The sequence below is a fragment of the Glycine max genome, chromosome 14 (genome assembly GCF_000004515.6).
Source record: "Glycine max cultivar Williams 82 chromosome 14, Glycine_max_v4.0, whole genome shotgun sequence".
Lineage (NCBI taxonomy): Eukaryota > Viridiplantae > Streptophyta > Magnoliopsida > Fabales > Fabaceae > Glycine > Glycine max.
In genome coordinates this window covers 30,853,162-30,860,790 of record NC_038250.2, presented here as the reverse complement: position 1 = coordinate 30,860,790, position 7,629 = coordinate 30,853,162, and positions in this window count along the sequence as shown.

The following is a 7,629-nucleotide window of genomic DNA, read 5'->3' as shown; positions in this document are numbered from 1 at the left end:
TTTGTAATTGGTACTCTCAACGCAATGATCAAATATTGACAATTAATTCTGACAAATAATAGCCTTTCTTTGGACCGACTATTATTCTCATAAAAAAAACTTAATAATTATCACATATTTATCAGGTATGTTATTATTTGGCCAAATTGTGTCTTCCTTTGGGTCGAGCACAATTCGCATAAATAATTCGATACTAACATCCATGCAATTTAATTAAATCAATTTACACAATAGAGGTTACTTTGGCAACATAATGGTTCAACCAATTTAATTAAAATTACTGGACACACAATCAAATGGAAAGGATCTATAATAGTTAAATTTGCACCCAATTGTGAGAGGAGTAAATGTTTGAAAAACTACATCGTGGTAAACTAATTACGCACCCGAAACAAACATATCACGGTACGATCACAAATTTATCCAAACCACATGAATAACATAAATTATTAGCTTATCACTGTTTCATGAAAAAAACAGTTGGCAAAAAAAATAAATTATTCATATAAGACAAAAGACCATTGTCTTATTACTGATTCATATAAACAATATATATATATATATATATATATATATATATATATATATATATATATATATATATATGAAATTGTGTCACGTACTAAATGTCAACACCAGATACGTAGAACCTTTATCCCAAATAGAATAATATGTCAGCAACTGCAACACAAAAAAAATTGTACAACCCCGGAAATCAAATGCAGAGGCCTTTTATTAATTCTAAAGAGGAGAAAAACTTTATGGCCATAACACATAAATTTAGGGGTTTTACAATTTTATTGATCAAAATAGTTTCTCCCCCAAAATAAAATTAGGGTTCATATAACTAAAGGGATCCAAATATAATACATATCAAACAAAGCTTTAAATCCCAATAATCTAACAGTAATGGTGGCTCTGATAGCACTTGTTGGGAATTTTCAATAAATCTTATAAAATACCAAATGAGCACCAAAACATATTATGTCAGATTATCAAGAGGTTTTAAGGAATACCTAGATCCATAGAGCTTGATTAACACGCAGCGGAATCTGACAGTGGTCACAAACAATTGGTTTAATGACCTTCCTCAACCAAATCACTTTCTTCCTTATGGGACCTTCATTTTCTCTTCAGATGAGGAGAGGATAAACTATTTATTGATTTGGTATATTGGGGACCATAACCATGCCTTATGTTTTAAACCTATTAGGGTTCCCATTATCCCCTAATGGGCCAAACTGGTTTCCGCTCATTAAGCCCATATCAATTTTCTGGCAATCTAATGGACTCACTTAAATAGATCACTTTATATTGAACCCATTTAAATGTAAATAACTAATACAAATGTTATAATATAATAAGTATCCCATATTAATTAACTAGCAATTATAAAATTCCTAACACAAAATAGTAATAAAAAACTTATCAATATATTTTCTTTGTAGGAATGACTACTCACAGAATATTCAAAGGAATATGAGAGAGCTTCAAGTGTTCAGCCATTCGTGAATACAAACGGTAATATTATCTTCATATAATGTCAAGAATCTGCGATGTGTTTAACATATTTATTTATAAGACCAATTAAAGAACCGCATAAGACATTTATACAACTGTACTAACGGAAAAGTAGCGGACCAATATTAATAAGAAGAAACAAAAATAAAAGAGTGCTTCATGGAATAATATATAAGACCAACTTTCTTGCTCTGAAAAGAAACTTAAATATATGAATAAAATTCAACCATCAGAGCGAGATGAATGCCATGTGATCCTGACCTAGGCAAACTCAACTAACAAGAGTAAGCAAGCAAACTTAATTGCATAGGCATTTTTTGCATGACAATAATGCTACTTTCTTCTATGCATTTTCGAGTTACCACTTCCCCACCAACAACCATGTTAATGACAATTCCATATGCACAATAGGAGGAATCTTAGCAACAATGTGAACTAACACTTACTTGGACAAAACTTAGATACAATAAAGAACAAGCATCTTACGTCACCCACCATTGACTCTCACGATCCCATTCCATCTTTAAACACTCCATTCTCTTCTCCGCACAATATCCCACTTCCCTCCTTTGTTTATTTCATTTCTTAATCACTTCATTCCCATTGGATCAACTTAACCATGGTGAGAGCTAGAGACAATCTATGCATAATTGTTCCTAGCTTCTTCAAGTGCCCTATCTCCCTCAACATCATGAAATCCCCTATCAGCCTCTCCACTGGAGTCACCTACGACCAGTTCAACATCCAATGTTGGCTCAACACCGATAGTAACACCTGTCCCCCACCATGCAACTCTTCCTAACCAAACACTTTGTCCCCAACTGCACTCTCCAAAGCCTCATCCAGATCTAGTCTGATTTGGCTCGCAACCAAACCACTTTCAAAATGGTCCTTTCTCGGAACCAAGTCATCTGAACCGTCATCGACTTGAAAACAAACTCAGACTCCCTCTAATTCAGTTTGCCTATAAAACTACTCCACTTCGTGAAATATTCTCACCATAATAAATTCTTCCTTGGCAAAATAGAAGGCTTCGTGGATCAACTATTTTGCTTCCTTGACAATGTCGACAACAGAGTAATAGCAAGAACTAGTGTTGAATTTCTCGAACAAGTCATTATCGCCTTAGGTTTGGTTCTCATTAGCATCGAGGATCGCAAGGGATTGAAAAACTCTATTCTAAAAGGAAACAAACAAAGCATAGATTCTCTGCTTTTAATTCTTCAACGAGGAAGCTCAAATTCAAAAATTGCCTTCACTAGAGTTCTGCAGTTTTGTTAATTGAGCATAAAAGGTCACCGTTAAGGAAAGTGGAGAGGAGGCTAGGCGGAGATTCAGGAGAGGGAGTGGGGTCAAAGGAGAGGAGGAGACAAGTCTTCAAGGTGTAGCAAAAGTTAAAAACCAATTTTATGTGTGTGAAATTAACCTCAATTTTCTTAAAAACCGAAGTTGACATCGGTTTTTTAAGAAAATTGTTGTTAACTTCACATATACAACATCGGTTTTTAAGAAACCGATGTCAAGGTATAGGCGTAACACCAATTTTTTAAAAATCAATTAACAATAATACTTTATTTACAAAAATGCCATCACACTTTGGGTTAACATTGGTTTTCCTAGAATCAATGTTAAATGACCGACGTTGAATCCATATTTTGTAGTAGTGATCCAACTTTGATTTTCATCTCAATTCTCATGCACAAGCATAAATTACAAGGTCTTTATTGGCCTGTAAATTGGTTGAATTTTCAAACAATCATGGTTTTTAGAGATAGCTAGCAAAGTGGCATCCAAGAGTTAAGAGAGCAATTTCACTCAAGATTTGACATTAAGCTCACTTTCTTTGTTTTGCTACTCATTCCAACCAAGCATCTCATATTGAAATGCAGTTTGTAGCTCTCTTTATTTTTACTTTTCCTTTCTTCTTTTCTTTTTTCCTTTACTTTCTTTCATCTTATTTTTTTCTCTCTTTTTTTCCTCATTTTATATTCTCTTTTTTTTTGCTTTTCTTTGCTTGCCTTTTTTTTACTTAGCCTTATTTTCAAACCCATGACCATCCCTTTTCTCAAACTTCCCAATGTGGTGACAATTAATCACCCCAAACTCACGTCAAAATCTTGTTCCCAAAATTGCTCATCTAACTCCTAAGATATGAGAAACATGTGAAAGGAATTTTTTTTCCTTGGTTGGCTTTTTGGCTAATTGGTTAAAAAAACAATTCAAAATTAAACAATGTTGTGTGAGAATCAATCAAATTCAAGTGCACAAACCAATGGGATTAGTTAATTATTCAATGGGACACGCAACTCTCATAGTTATGAGCATACTTCATGAATCCTCACAAGCCATGCCACACAATTTAACCCAAATCAAATGGATCATGAGTCTTCCTATCACTCATGATTGCAAACACATACACAAAATTGCATTGAAAAAGGTATAATCAATTTCAATCTCATGCAATGGTTTTAGTGTTGAATGATCTCAATTACATCTACACATAAAAGAAATTAAAAACATGCATTAAAAAAATTAAAATGGCAACATCTTCAATCATCTTGAGTTCCTACATATTCAACTTATGTACCACCCCCTTGGCCAAGATTTGACTGGTCCCTTGGCCTAGTTGGCCATGCAACATAAGCTGCTACTTCCCCTCGTTTTTGTAGGATCACGTTCAACATTGGATTGGTGCATCTGTGTGCCATCCTAAAACTAAACAATAAATCTCACGTGCATACCTAAATTTATTATTGAAAAACAACTAGTGACAATAACAATAAAAAGAAAACAACAATCTCATGAACAATGCAATTTTTTCATAAGCAAGATAGTTTCAAGGTTCTAAGTGGAAGATGTTATTGCTTAAGCCACAAGAGTGATCGCTTAAGCAATAAGTGTCACTACCTTCTAATAGCGCTTAAGCTAGAAAAGTTGTAGCTTAAGCCATAAATGTTTTAGAGTCTTACTCAAAGTGTAGCTTAAGTTGTCAAAGTGATGGCTTAAGTGTAGCTTAAGCCACCCTTGGACCTTTGTATGATTCTCATTGAAACATCTTTATTTATGAACAAATGTACCTTCCTAGTCAAGACTAAAATAGAACAATGCAAAAGCCAAAACAAATGCACTCAAAGCAAAACACACAACATAACCACATGCATTCACTTAATCAATCATAAAATGCACAACTAAACAAAAATATACTTCACACATTTATACAACACAATCAATAGCCAAGAATTGAAACAAAACAAAACTAGGAAAAGAATATTTGGTTGCCTCTCAATGAGTCGTTCTTTAATGTCACTAGTTTAACCGGTGATACAATTCATGATTCACTCAAGTGATTTCCATGGATGATGAGAATAATGAAGCTCACCAGATTTGAAAGCAAATCCTCTTTGTTTTTCTTAGAAGGAATCAAAGAACAGAGAACATCCTTTATTGTGGCCTCTTTTTGGAGTTCATTCCTTTCGCTAATAATCTCATTTTTATTCTTTTTCAACTCTTTTTTTCTTTTTCTACCAATTTTCTTCTTTTTTTATTTTCATCTTCCTCACTTTTCTCTTCACTCTCTTGTTCAACAACCTTCCTCTCTTTGATATTTTATTTTTCACTCATATTTTCACTTCTCTCACCTACCACTTTAAGACAACTCATTTTTTGAGTATTCCTTCTACTATGTTGACTAAAAAAAAAAGTGTTGGCGGATTTTTCCACCAATTGCTTTTCCAAATGCTCAACTTATTGAACTTCCCACCTTTTAATGGAAGCTTCGGTGCTCTTGTGATTGGAGAGTGATACTTGAACAAATTGAAGGATCACATCTTCCGGTTTTCTTGTCCTCTCACATAAAGGCTGAATTGTGGAGGTGGAGGCTCTTATTCTCATTTTGAACAACACATTCACCATTAGCATACCACCACATAATTGACAATGAAGGACTTGGTTGGTTTGAGCCAGTGTTCCTTCCAATTGTTGAAGTTTTTGAGAGAATTGGAACATGTAATACCTTAAAAACTTACACTCACTTATATGCAATTGTGTGATTTAATTAGAAACTAATTTTATTTATTGTGGAAATTTCTTGTAGATTTATTATGGTGCAATATAAATGTATGTTTATACTTATAAAAATTAGAATTAATTAGTGAATAGACAAAATGATTTAGTTAATAGTTATAATGATTTAATAGACAAAAATTAATCAATTAATGAAATTTTAATAGAAACAGCTTTTAGTCAAGTGGAGTTAAAATAAATAAGTTTTAAATCAGTGGTGGAATATTAAATAATAATAAGACACATAAATTAGATTAATTAATATAACTTGAGTTAAATGATGAAGGTTGAGGGACAAAAACCTAAAACATAAGATTCAAACATGTTCTAAGGTGGGGTCCCCTCAATTAGGGTTGGGGACCCCTTTATGATAGCAAAATGTGACCTCCCACCCCCCCCCCCTCCCAAAATGAGGGAGCCACTGGATTTGAAAAGAGAGTGAGAGTAAGAGTTTTGTTTGGTTCTTAGTGTGTGGGAAGTAAAAACCCAAAGGATTTCAGAGCTTGGGGCCCATTCTCTACTTGGTTTTTGGTAAGCATACCCCTTATATTCATATTCTTCCATTATTCTTGTTCTCTTAAGTTTATTTTACTCATTACCTTCATCTTTGGGTAAAATGATGGTTTAGGTTTTTCTACACTCATGGGAGCTTTCTTGACCCATTTTCCAACTCCATTCTCACTCTTAATCCTTAGGTATGGACGAATTTTCTTCTCTTTTCACTAAATCATATTGTTTTCCTCTTCGATTTGGGGTGGAATGGGTGCGCTATTTGGGAACTAATTCTATCATGGGTCACTTGCAAATGTTACAAAAATGGAAAAATGCTTGTATTGTTTGTGTGCTATCAACATTTTTTTTGTTTTTATAAATTATTTTCATGTATCACTAACTATGTTTAGGTCTTTGAAATTTATTTGGGATTTTGCCTACAATGATACTAGATGACCTTGAGTCAAAGGAGCAGCATCCAGGACCAAAAGATGTCAGAAGAGGATCTCAAAAAGGATTTGATGGATGATTCTTCACATGGGTCTTCCTAGGCCATCTCTTAGGTTAGGTTTTGAGGGAGGTTATAGTTGAGTACACATGTAAATAGTAGTAGATGACTTCTCTAAGTCACATGTGTTTGTTTTTTCATATATTTATTTGGGGTAGACCTAAGATTCATTGGCTGCAAATAATATACTCATTCCTTCCATTAATACACTTACTCCTTATGCTTATGTGGCACACAATTATATATATTTTGTCAACAACAGAGGTACACCTTAATATGTTTACTTTGTCCAAATTTTCATGTTGCATGTATATTTTCATGTGTATTATTGATTTATGCAATTGGTTTCAAGAATATGATTTTGAGTACAAATAACCATGAATTTCAATATTTTATTAACGTGCTATATGGCAACTAAGGCTATGACTTATTTTGATTTCAAGTAACCAAGTTTTAAAAGTGTGGATGATTTTTTCTCTTTAAATGAGATGGAAAATTTGAATTGCCCCAATTTTCTATATTGAGCTATATTTTACTATGAGACTTTATTACAGGTTAACCTAATGGAAATGTTTTGCAAATACACAAGGAACATTTATTTATATGCATGTGAGTCACAATTTAGGGCATCTTGAGAGGTAGGCTAAAAAATTCCCTTTCTTTGCTCCAAAATCCATTCATGTTGAATCTCATGATCATTTGAAGCCATGTTATCAATAAGCTCATAGGTTTCACTTAGAGTCTTCAATGCAATCTTACCCCCTGCAGATGCATCTAGCATAAGCTTGCTTTGAGTTATAAAGCCATCCAAAAACATATTGATTTGAAGTGCATCATTAAAACCATGGATAGGTGTATTCGAAAGTAGATCTTGATATCTATCCCATGCCTCACTAAGACATTTATCTACACCTTGTTTGAATGATGAAATTGTTGCCCAACCTTGATTCACCTTAGATCTTTGAAATAATTTATTTACAAACTTGACTACAAACTTGACTACAAACTTGAAATAATTTTTCTTGATAATGTTTTTGGATTAACAC